The following is a 12,932-nucleotide window of genomic DNA, read 5'->3' on the forward strand; positions in this document are numbered from 1 at the left end:
AGGCGGATTCGGCGGCGTGTCTGTGAGTGATCTGCCGGTCCCGCATTCGGCATGCTTGCCGCCAAATTGCCCCCGAAGCCGCGGGACCAGCAGACCTCCCGCAAGCATGCCACTGAAGGCTGCCTGACTGCCGCCCTCACAGCAACCGGAGGCCACCCCCCGCGGCTTGCCGCCCCAGGCACACGCTTGCTGCGCTGGTGCCTGGAGCCGCCCCGTATCCAAAAACACTTGAACCTCTACTGCAATCCACGTTCAGTTTCTTGATTGGTTTCCAATACCTCTGAGTCAACTTCTGTATTCTTCTCATAGCCTTGACTATGTCTTTGGAGGTGGAGCATAGATATTCTATCACTAGAAGTGCAATGATTTATCCTTACTCCTGCTGTACGTGAAGGGGGCAAAAAGAAAGAACTTTGCATCTCACTTGAAAATGGAGCAGACATTCTTCATATTGGTCCTATAATAGAGGAAATTCTTTTTTTTAATTTGCTTTGTGTTTAAAGTTAGTATTTTGTCTTATTAATGAACAATTACTGTTAAATGTGTCATGTTTAATAGTGCCAGTGATTTAAAAAGGCTTATAGAGTGTACAGACAACGAAGAAGCTCTCGTTAGATCATTTGGCTATGCATTATTTATACTATATATTTCATTCTGCTTGTCCATGGTAAAAATTGTGATTGCCTTCCTCTAGTGTTAACAGGGGTTTAAGCTTTAAGAGACCTAATTTAAAATCTGGAGAATACTTTTTCTTCAGAATTATTTCTATAAATCTACAGAATAAATCTTCAGTCTGTTTTACAGTATCACATGGCTGGATATATATTTTTGATTATTTAGAAAGTGCTCATAAGTTACTGTCCTTAGTGTATGATCTTTCATGATTAAATACAAGGGAAATCTAAAATTATATCACTATTCCTTCGGATCTACCAGATCATGAGTTTCAATATGGAAATTGCACATCAAAGTTGGAAACTTTTGTCTGTGTTTGGCCTTCATTTGTGTTTTTATTCAGGCCCTGATCCTGCAAGCTCATAACCTGCATGGAATCCCGCCCCATCCCGCCCATGAATCTTAGATTGCAAGCCCTTAGGTGCAGGCACCATGACATGCTTTTCTGAGGTACATAGCAAATAGTGTCCTTGAAAATAAATAGTCCATAATCCAATTTTTTCTAAAATTCCCCAATTCTGTTTATCTGCTTTTTCCCTTTAAACTGTTCCCTCTGCCTGAGAGATTCAAGTAGCTTCTTCAAACCTTACTCCTGGGTATAAAAGTACGCTCAGCCAATAAGGGAACAGAACCAATACCATACATGCTCACATTTTAATTATCACAATGAATTTTTCATAATCTAGCCATAAAGTAAAATTATCATCAAGAACATGTTTTATAACTAATACATTCAAGATAATCCCAGTCTGGTCACAAACAGAACATTCCACAAGCAGAAAAAGTAGCTGAAGTCACCAGGTAAATTTGTTGTGATTTATTTCCTTAGCAGTAATCAGAGACATTTTATAGGCTGCCACCATGCCTGCTGTAAGACATCCTCCGCCCTCACCACCCCACATACCATTAGGGATACCGGCAATATAACCTGTTCTGTTATTTTTGTACAACCAAAATCCAGAAACTAGTCACAAAGGCCCAGATCCTCAAAGGTATTTAGGCACTTAACTCTCATTGAAATGAATGTATCGGAGTTAGGCAGCTAAATCTCTTTGAGGATCCAGGCCAAAATGACTTTTGTTATGAAAAAAAAAAATCTTTGGAAAAAAAGTGGGAAACACTGGTACAGGCTAATCTGGGGCCAAAAATGTGGGGGGAGGAGGGGAAACAAAGTTCACATAATGGGCTGATTCCTGCAGTTCTCACTGCAGCAAAACTTCCAGTGAACCATGATTTTTATTTAATTTATTTATTGGGAAAGGATTGAGGAACTATGTCCCAAGTGTGAAGTTTTTGCACATCCTCCTTGTTAACTGCTGTTGAGGCAGGGGCTGGCAAACTTTTTGGGCCGAGGGTCACATCTGGGTGGGGAACTTGTATGCAGGGCCGGGGCAGGCGGTTGGGGTGCAGGAGGGAGTGTGGGAGGGGGTACGGTGTGCAGAAAGGGGCTCAGGGCAAGGGATTGGGGCAGAGGAGTGGTGCAGGAATGTATGAGGGGGCTCAGGGAAGGTGGTTGGAGTGCAGGAGGGGTGCGGGATGTATGAGGGGGCTCAGGGCAGGGAGTTGGGGTGCGAGGTGCAGGCAGGAGGCTTAAGAGAGGGAGTCAGGGGTGGGGTGCAAGAGAGGTTCGGGCTCCGTCCCAGTGCCACTTACCTAAAGCGGCTCCGTGGTGGCAGCTGTGCACACTGGGGCCCAGAGCAGGCTCCCTGCATGCCTGTCCTGTCCCCGGCCCCGCACCGCTCCAGGAAGTGCTGCGGCCCCTGGGAGAGCGTGGGGAAAGGGCTCCGCGTGTGCTGCCCTTGCCACGCCTCCAGGTACCTCCCCCAAACTCCCATTGGCCGTGGCTCCCTGGTCCCGGCCAATGGGAGCTGTGGGGGGTGGTGCCTGGAGACAAGGGCAAAGCATGGAACTCTCTGCCCGGGGACCACAGGACATGGTGCCAGCCGCTTCTGAGCGCGGCATGGAGCCCACAGCGGGCAATCCCATGGGACGGATCCAAAGCCCTGAGGGCCGGATCCAGCCTGCAGACCATAGTTTGCCCACCCCGGTGTTAAGCCAATGAGCCTCATCAGTAATTAAAGCCACAAAAATGCTATTTTGTGTTGCTTATTTCCCCACTTAAAAAAAAATTTTGTTCTCTTATAAATTGCTACCAACCAACCTATTTGGAGACATTTTATAGGAAATAACTATTTGCTATTATATTTTGTGAAAAATAAATAGGTTCCTATGTACATTTTACAGCAAGAGACCAAAACTTTATCAATGTAGTCATGGTTGTCCTGGAGCAAATTCCAAAGTTGATTGAAAACAACATCTAAAACTGGTTAATTACCATATTTAAGAAGGTCTTTATATGGCTTGGTCAACACTTAAAATTTAGGTTGACAAAGCTATGGCATTCCGGGATGTGAAATTCACACCCAGAGTGACATAGCTGTGCTGACCTAATCCCATGTGTAGATGCAGGTAGGTCAACAAAAGAATGCTACCATCACTCAAGGAGATGGTGTCCCTACAGCAAAGGAAAACCCACTTTTGTAGGCCGAGTCTGCACAAGGGGATTATGTCAGCATAACTATGGCACTGTGGTTATGTCGTGATAGTCCCAGTAGTGTAGTCATGGCCATAGTGTCTGACCACCTCAAATTCTGATGCATTTATCCCCACAACACCCCTGTAAGAAAGGGCAGTGCTATTATCCCCATCTGAGAGAGGGTTGAGCAATCAGGGTTCAGGAAAGGACATAGCACCTGTGATTAAGTCTTGTCATTGACCATCTTTATCAAAAATGGTTTTCAGCAAAATCTAAAGATAAGAGATGTCGTCCTAGATTTGACCATCGCTTATGACACGGTCTGGTGCAGAGGCCGTCAGTGTAAACTCTCTTGAGTTGCCCTATGTTGGGTAGTTGAAGTAGTAGAGCTCTTCTTCCAAAATAGGCGTTAAGAGTACACACGGGTGACCTTGCAGTTCCTGGACGTGTCGGATTAACGGTCTTCCTCAAGGTTCAGTTCTTTTTCACCAATACTGTTCAGTGTGTCCATCAACAACTTGCCAGCAAGACTCTCACACAAGTTTATGTATGCTGATGACATCTGCTGCAACTGTCAAGCGCAGTCCTTCTCAGAAATTGGCGAGGTCCTGAAAGATGTTATGAAGCTCGTGGCAGACTACTGTAGTTGCTGGCACCTGCAGCTGAGCTTTTCCAATACGGTTTCTAACATATTTCATCTGCATAATGCAAACACAAGTCACAAGTTAAATATTTTCTTAAATGGTCAATGCCGGCAACATGACCCAAACCCGGTTAACCTCGGTGTGACATTGGACAGGTCACTGACATACTGCAACCATTTGAAGAAGACAGCAGCCAGAGTTAGCACTTGGAACAACTTCCTCAGAAAACTGGCTAGCTCAACCTGCTGTGCGAGTGCCCCGACTCGCAGAATATCAGCTCTTGCTCTCTGCTATTCAATAGCAGAGTAGTGTGCTCCTATCCTGTCCCTCATTTCACATGAGGATGGTTAATGGAGAGTTTAATAAAGCTATATATTATTGCCAGGATTTTACTTGTAAGTCTGTTGCCGTGGATGCCAATATTTGGTAACATAGCACCCCATATTCGCTGTGAGGGGGCCGTCCTCATGATCCTGGCCAAGATCCGTGAAAACAGTGACTTGCTCTGTACTCAAAACTCTTCAACAACCTGCCAGTTCGCTTGTCTTCTAGACGCCCTTTATGGTCTCTTAGGCCACCTCAGGGCATGACGGTGGAATCTTGTTGGCATAACGCATGGTCAGCAATGAGTCATTAATCACTCTCATCACCGACCCAATCATCTGCTCACTAGCTTTTGACCTGCCAAGTCACCTGTGGTCATCTCTGAACCAGTTTCAGATTGGCTGCACAATTGCCTTGTCCTATCTCTTCAAATGGGGTTTCTCTAACGATCTGCGATGTAGATGTGGTCAACTTCAGACTGGGTCACATATCTTTGAGAAGTGCATGCTAACTTACTTCGATGGTGGGCTACTGGCTCTTCACCTGTCTGATGATGATGCTATGAAATGGCTGGGCACACTGTGCATATGCTGAGAGATTGGTGGGCGGGGGGGGAGGGAAATGAGACACAGAGAAGCTGAGGCCCAGAACCATGAAAAGAGTTAGATGTTGCAATGCTGAATGTTGTGACATCTAACTTTTAGACATTCAGAAATGACAGAAGCAACACTGTGATCCCCAAAGCCTAATCAGGCACTGAATGGCGAGAGATGAGCACCTTATATTAAAATACGAGTTGTGCATTTATTTGTAGAACAAAAAAACATTACTTTTTTTTAAATATAGCACTTTTATCCAAAGCGCTTTACAATAGTTAGCTAGCGGTAAAACCACATTTGGAAAGATCAATACGTGGTCTGCTGAGACCCTCAGCAATTTTCAAGTGGTCTGTGAAAAAAAATGTTTGAGAACCACTGTTTTAAATTATTTTACTCTACCTTCCTTCTATTTATTGGTTTATTTCCTCCTTCGGTCTGGATAGACGGCATAGGTCAGCAGCAAATTTCTGTCTCTTCAGAACAAGGAGCAAGCAGGTCTCTGAGGGTACATCTACATTTGCACTAGGAGGTGTGATTCCAAGCTCGTGTAGACATACCTGGGCTAGCTGTGCTTGAGCTAGTGTCTAAAAATAGCATGTCTGTGGTGGCATGGTTGCTGTTCGGACTTGCTGCCCTGAGTACAGTCGCACCTGATCCCCGGATAAGTACTTGGATAGCTAGCCTGAGCCGCCACCCCTGCTGCAGTGGATGTGCTGTTATATTTAGGTGGTAGCTCAAGCACAGCTCTCAGCTCAAATGCAGACATACCCTTAGGTACAGTGCTTCCTTGGGCACCACCCCCTGGCTCAGGACTGTGCCTAAAGGACAATCTGGCCCTAAAGGTTTTGCACACGCCATATTTGGTATTAACTACATGACTACACCACTCTAATCACAGCTGTAACTGTATTTATGAAAATGTTATAATTTTATTAAAAACCCACTGAAATATAAATGAATGGAACAGCTAAAGCGATTCTCCAGTGGCTTTAGAAGACACAAATGTATTAATGCATCTTTGTTCAATATACATGAAATGCCAAATTAATTTTGTATTGAAAAATACTTCTGTTTAGATATAATCGCCATTCCTGTATTGTTTTCCCAAGAAAGACCTAGAGAAAATATTTGCACATTGCCTAAAAGAAGAAAATCATTAGCTGGTTTATTAGCAAACTCTTTGTGTGGTGAGAAATAATATATTGTTGCCCAGGAGATGATGATATAGAAAAACAAAGCAGATTTGTCAAGACCTTTTTTTAATGGTTCATGTACTTCCCCCCCGCCCTTTTTTTTTTGCATCCTTTTATATTTTCCTACTGTATTCCTCAGTTATAGTTCCATTGAAATAAAAATAAACAATAAAAGTATCCTAAGTATCAAACATTTAAGAATGAAATAATTTAAAAGAGCACTGAAAAAATATTCTCTTCCAGGTCACCTGAGGACAACCCACATCAAATTACTCATTATTTGTACTGCAGTAGTGCCCAGAGGCCTCAAGATGGGGGCCTCATAGTATTCTGTGCTATACAGACACATAGTAATAGACAGTTCTGTCCTGAAGATCTTTCAATCTAAGCAAACAAATGGTTAAAGGGAGTATTATGATCTTCCTTTTACAGGTAGGGAACTGAGATACAGCATATTAAGGGCCAGATTTTCAAAGGTATTTAGGCTCCTAAAGAGGCAGATGGTGCTTTTGAAAAAAAATCTCACTAGGCATTTTAGGGGCACATCTGCATCTTTAGGAGGCTACGTACCTTTAAAAATCCAGCCCTCAGTGCCTTGGCCAAGGTCACACAGGAAGTCTGTGGCAGACCCAGGAAATGAACCCCAGTGCTTGAACCACAAGATCCTTCTTCCATTCAAAGGAGATAGTCCCACTCTGGAGAAGGGAAGGGAAAGAAAGGAGTCAACAAAAGATTCTCAAACAAGTTAACAAGCATCCAAATTGCACAATTTCTTGTTGGCATAAAAGATCTTCTATCTGATAATGAAAATCTTCTGTCCATGTCCAGAGGATTCTTATCAAGTGCCCTTCTCCCACACCTCTGGTTAGTAGGAGCCTTCCAATCCCAAAGAGTAAACCCAGGCCTGCTGAAGCACATTATATTCACAATTTAATCTGAGCAAGCTTTCTCATCTAGCCATTTTTGGGCAGAGAGCCCAGGGAAGTTTCTTTTTTATCAGCGTCTATACTGATGGTCTTGAGGAGGTAAATTAAGTTTTCTGGAAAGTAAGTTTTTTTTTTTCTTTTTTTTAAACCAGTTGTTATGGATTAGTCGTTCAGGTGCTATGAAAAAGATTTACCACTGTTCCAAGGCATTTTAAATTCACTCAGAATTACTTTAACTACACCCGAGAAGACCGGGAATTTCTAATAACTTGTATCCATAAACAGAAACTTTATTTAAAAGGGGCTAGGGTTAAGTAAGTGTAGGATCTCCCACCAGAACTCTTAAAAAGAAATGCCAAGTTAAGGCACTCCTCTTAACTATTCCATAGGTCTGACATAGCACATTTCTACTGAAAATGGTAGACTCCGCAACTTCCAAGGGAACTTCCTTCTGTCTCCATCATATAAGGAAACACACAACACTAATCTCCCTCACATCATAATGCAACTCCTTGACAACCTCTGCACTCTTGTCAACACTGAATCCTTGCTATCTGTTTGTGTGGGGTGGGGAAGGATCAGGTGACCTGGATGTGCCTTTGGGTGATGTTTTTTCTAAACCTAATGGCAGAGAGGTAAATAGCATTGGTTGAAATATATATATATATATATATTTTCCATGGCAAATTTCAAATTTTGGCAGAAATTTGACCACCAAAATATTTTTGCCCAAAACAAAGATTTTTATTTGGAAATACTGCCCCACTGCCTCATAGAAGTTGTATTTTGAGTACCTCGGTCTCTCCCTTGTCAGACTATATCTCCCATAATGCAGTTTTACTTCACTGGGACTTAAAACACTTGCTTAAAGGTATAAGCAGGTGCTAAAGGACCCTTCTCCAATAACACTAATACCTAACTCTTATAAAGTGCTTTTTATCAGTTGAGCTAAAAGCACTCTACCAAAGAGGTAAGTATCATAATCAGGGCCTAATTCAGACAGCTGGTTTACTTAAAGTGTGAATAGGAAGTTTCTGTTAGGATAAGATTAACAAAACAAAATAAAACTAGATGGATATTGTTGAATATTAAGAATTTCCCAAGTCATATGTTAATATGGCTAGGATTTTTCAGAACGGCAGATGGATAGCAAGGGATAAGCCAACTCTCCACAATGACACAGTGCAGCACCAAGCAAGGAAACCACATACATGTGTGTTGATAAAATGGCCTGACATTTTTAAAAACCCATCCTGGGAACCTGCCCTAATCCACCTTCTTCCCGGTGTCATTCTTCCCCCCACCCTGTACTCCAGCTCACGCCATTCATCTACCACTATCATCCATCACAGACCACATACCACTGATGGGGCAAGAGACCTCTTCTCTAGAGCTCTTGCCATCTACAGCAGCTTTCCTGAATCTCTCCACCTCATCCACTCTCCACCTCTTTTCAAATCCCTATGAAAAAGAAAAAAAAAAACCACCACTGTCTTTTCTCCTCCTCCCACCATGCCTCCTAAAACCTCTCTCCTTCTGTGTTTGTTATTTAACTCTTTACTTACATTGTTTATTTCTGTAAGTATTCTGGGTCACAGAATGCATGAAAGACAATACAAAATACAGTTCCATTCTAGGACACAACCTTGAATCTTGAAGAAATAAATGACATGTATAAGTCAAGACAGATAGCAGTCCAGGAGACACCCAGAGAAGCTCTTGTGTAACTGGGTGGTTGGGTAAGAGTAATATTTCTCAATATTTCCATGCCACGAACCCTAGGATTCCCCTTCCCACATATCAATATGGAAAAGGCAGGGTGGTTGTGATCCCCTGACATCTCTTCTTGACCCACCTCTCCCTCCCCATCCCCCTGGCCCCTAAGCTGAGAACCCCTGAAACAGAGGCTCTTGTCACTGAGGAAGAGGAGTCTATAAAAGAGGGTTTAGCAGCTGTGAGTGGAGCCTGCATGTTTTTCCACTAAGTGGCATATGTAGAGGCCAAAACGTTTCAGCAGCTGGAGATGTGGATCCAGGGCACTTTTCACAAATAAATTAGGTCAGGAGCCAGGGTTCCCAGATCCATCCTCTAGAGATCATTCTGCCACTACTACATGTTCAGAATCTTATTGAAGTCGCTTTATTGAAAACTATAGCTCAAATTACTTCCAAAGTACAACGCAGTGCTTATGTACCAAAGATAACTCACTTTTTTTCCCCTTTCGGTAATGATGTATTCCAGTAACTTTTAATAATCAAGAGCCTATTTTTCCCCTAACTGTAATAAATAATTTCACCCTCAATGATGATTTTATGCTTCAGGGTGCAAGCGCATAAGTGTAACTGTAACACTTAACTGGCTACACTGGTATAAAAATTAGGTCTACCTTTGAAGCGTTACACTTCCCAAAATAGATTCAATCGAAATGGTAGTTAATTTCATGAACTTATCCTATGGGAGCATTGAAGAATGGTTCAGCTTTCTCACAGAAAAAGCTTCATGAGCATATTTGAGCTGCTTAGATACACCCAATGCTTACACTTTTTATTCAAATCACTGAAGATTAATAAGCAAGTTTCCGACAGTAAATTGTTTCTGTTACATTATCTTTTATTGACTATACGGTTCATGTAATGCCAAAGATCTATATTCGCTTTCACTGAATTTACCTTTTTGACTTCAGCAATCGCAGAAGCAGTTAATCAAAATAAGTTAAACTTGGACACCAGGGAATAATTTGGGGATAAGAATGAAAGAGTAAGCATTGTATTAAAAAACAAACAAACCTGAGTTAGTAGAGTTATTTGTCTGTTTGTGGAAATTAATGGGACTTTGCTTAATAATAACTAAGGTACCAGGCAGAAAATTGTCTTCTGCTGTATGTGTGTCAATTATATTTACTGATATCTTAACAAGCAGGTGGGGCTTCTTGAATTTATTTGGTATTTGCTTTTTAAAAAAAAAACAACCCATAAACCACTTAAACTTGATTCGGAGTCTTTTCAGTCTTTAGGACTGAAAAATCACAAGTACAGCAGGTTCTAGGTACTCTTCTTCATAGGTGGATTCAGGAAGCATACGTGGCTCTGACCCAGTGCTGGCGAGAGGTGTCATGAATCCCCCAGGGCCCTAATCCTACAAGCTCCTCCACCCATGCAGAGCCCTGTGACAAGGTGGAGTCCCACCGTATTCATTGCAGTACTGTCTGGTCAAAGAGGCTCAACTGCATGGAGCAACGTGTAGTGTCCAGACCCAGTTTGGATGTATGGTAGCCCCTGGAGTTACCATGGTAACTGGGGAGCATCACTGGTAAGAAAGGGATCCAGAGCTGTCATTAGGGTGACCAGTTAGCAAATGTGAAAAATCGGGATGGGGCTGAGGGGTAATAGGTGCCTATATAAGAAAAATCCCCAGATATTGGGACTTTCCCTATAAAAATCAGGACATCTGGCCACCATGCATATGCTTGTAAGGGAAGGGCTCTTTGCTATGCAACCCGAATGGTCTTCTAGGATTGATAGATTGAAGTCCTGAGTTAAGCCTTATGATAGAAGTAGGAGCAAAATGAAGACAGACCAGCTACTGCTGCTCTGAGGAAAGAGAATGTTTCATAAAAGGGTTAGAAGCAAACAGTGCTGCAGCTATTGCTTGCAAGAGTAATCAGGGATTTATCAAAGCTCTTAGCTTTAATGCACAAAGAGAAGGAGAAAATAAAGACATAGGCCTGAATCCACAAAAGGTATTGAGGCATTGCACCTAGAAAAATCACAGGAACAACACTCTGATCCACAAAGCCTGAATTACACATATAGGCCCTCTATACAATGAATGGGTAGAAAAAGGTACCTTAAAATGCAATCTACAAAGCCAGCCACCTGGAGCTACTTAAACTAGTAGCCAACGGGAGGTGCTGACAAGAGTCATGTGTGCTAAGCTCTGAGTTTGGTCCCTAAGCCCAGGCTGCAGGGAGGCACCTATCTCTGCTTGTGGGGAAGACAGGCATTCAGCCGTCTTAGACACGTGCAGGGCCTGTATGATGCCATACAAAACAGCCAAGGGTCAGGGAAAAGGAAGAGACCAAGCCTTCAACCTAGTGGTTAGGGCACTCATCTGGGCTTTGGAAGACCTTTGATTCAAGTCCGCTGTCTTCTGATGAGGAGAAGGGATTTAAACAGGAAACTGCCATCTCTCAGGTGTGTGCCTTGTGGTTATGGAATGTTCTGATTGAAGTTGTTCCACTATAATTAAATATTAATTAGGCCAGAGAGAGTGTAAACAATGCTACACTTAGTGGTCAAAGCACTCAAGTGGCAGTTCAAATCCCTTCTCTCCCAGGGGCGGGGGGGGGGGGGGGAGGGGGAAAGAGGAGAGAAGAGGGATGGGAAGGTGGTACTTGAAGTTGGGGGCGGGGTCTCACACATCCTGGATGAGTTCCTTATCTCCTAGGCTAAAGGTGATAAGGGGACTCTTCCTCCCCCACTATGGCTGTCTTGTGTGTAGTTAGGGGGCCTCTCAGTACCGGTCTGGAGCTTAGTTGGGAGATAAGAGTCTGTATGCCCAGAGGGAAGGAGCAGCAGACATGCCCAGAGGAAGAAACATAGGCACCAAGGGAGCTTTTACTACAAAAGCTTAGGCACTGAGCAAGTTTAGGTGCCTACAGGAATAAGTGGCAGCCAAGCAGAAGTTTTGTGGATCACAGTGGTACCTAAAAATGGGACTTCAGTGCCTAAGTACCTTTGGGGATGCTACCCATTGTGATTAGCTGAGAAGTATTGGGATAAACATGCTGGTGGGTCTAGGAAGGAGGAAAAGAAGAAATCCAGAGACATCTATGACAATCTGAAGAAGTGACCTGTTCAAATAACCAGATTCAAGAACTCAAAGGGCTCAAAACAACTACCAAAAAAGTCTCATTGAGGGAAGGAAGTTGCAGAGTGATATCTAGGAAGGAACAGACCAGAGAATAGGCAGGTAAGGATTTATTTGTGTGTTTTCTCCTTCTCTCTCTGATAGGACCTGGACAGGAAAAACCCTGATGTTGGAAGGGCAAGAGAGAACTTACTCAAGTCTCACTTATTAAAATAAGTCACAGTATTTCCCTGAGTAGCAATCTAGCAACAGACTCCATGTAGCAAAAGGTGTAGGTGACCAGATGAGAGCCAAGCCACTGAAATAAATCCAATAAAATAAATGGATATAAATATTTCTAGTATATACAAAGCCTGTGTACATTTGTGTAACTAGCCAAATAATGTCAAATACAAGTTCTGCATAAATCCCACTTTTTTTTTTTTTTACCTTTAGCATCTGTGTGATGGAATGCTTCTGCTCCTGCTTAGGGAAAACATATAAATACTTCAGAGTCCAAGTCTGACTAACACTGTGCCTAGTTACCAGTTAACTCCACACAACATGCAGGTCTTTCTGTTTCAACCCTCTGTTTATTAACTCACTATGCTGAGGAATGCAAGCATTAATTAATGCATTTGAAACACCAGATGCACACCCTAATTCCTACCTGTGGTTAATTATCCACATGGATTCATTCAAGGGCCTGCCTACAAATTAAAGTGAGCCAACTCACTCTGAAATAGATTATGATAGAAAGGAATAGATTCAGTAGAGCAGAGTTTTAAAAAAAAACACAAACAAATTATTGAATGACTGGAGTGGGGGGGTAGAGAGAGAAGAGCTAGAAGTATGGATGAATTGCTGAGGAAAGAGCTAAACTTTCTTTGAGGAAAAAGTAGTAGATATGGTAAAAGAAATGAGACCTAGTTTGTTTAGGAGGAAGGGATCTGGAGATCAAAGCATTTTGTAGAAGTTACCTGAATGATCATGAGAGTCACTTAATTAAGAAGAAAAATGGGAAGCGTACCCCAAACTTAAGTACAAAAATCTACTGCAACATTTCTGGACCTAGGATGATTTGCAATTAGTCTAAATTAGACAAACTTAGAACTTGTAGATATCTCAAGACTCTGTCCTGTGAGGTGTTTCATTTGCAGTTTAAGAGCATTGCTTCTTGTGCTCTA

The 12,932-nt window shown here is 42.5% G+C and overlaps 1 long non-coding RNA gene across 2 annotated transcripts; it reads right to left on the reverse strand.

Moving 5' to 3' along the window:
- Positions 1-1,167: 1,167 nt before the first annotated feature.
- Positions 1,168-12,225, reverse strand: LOC135972793 (uncharacterized). Of its 2 annotated transcripts, XR_010589313.1 has the most exons (4): positions 12,196-12,225; positions 8,259-8,358; positions 6,542-6,666; positions 1,168-3,909 (listed from the first exon to the last, which is right to left on the reverse strand). It is a non-coding gene; the product is annotated as an uncharacterized LOC135972793 (long non-coding RNA). The 2 variants fall into 2 exon arrangements; XR_010589312.1 differs by lacking the exon at positions 6,542-6,666 and having other exon boundaries at positions 1,169-3,909.
- Between the last annotated feature and the right edge of the window lie 707 nt (positions 12,226-12,932).

This window comes from Chrysemys picta, chromosome 7 (genome assembly GCF_011386835.1).
Source record: "Chrysemys picta bellii isolate R12L10 chromosome 7, ASM1138683v2, whole genome shotgun sequence".
Taxonomy (NCBI): Eukaryota; Metazoa; Chordata; order Testudines; family Emydidae; genus Chrysemys; species Chrysemys picta.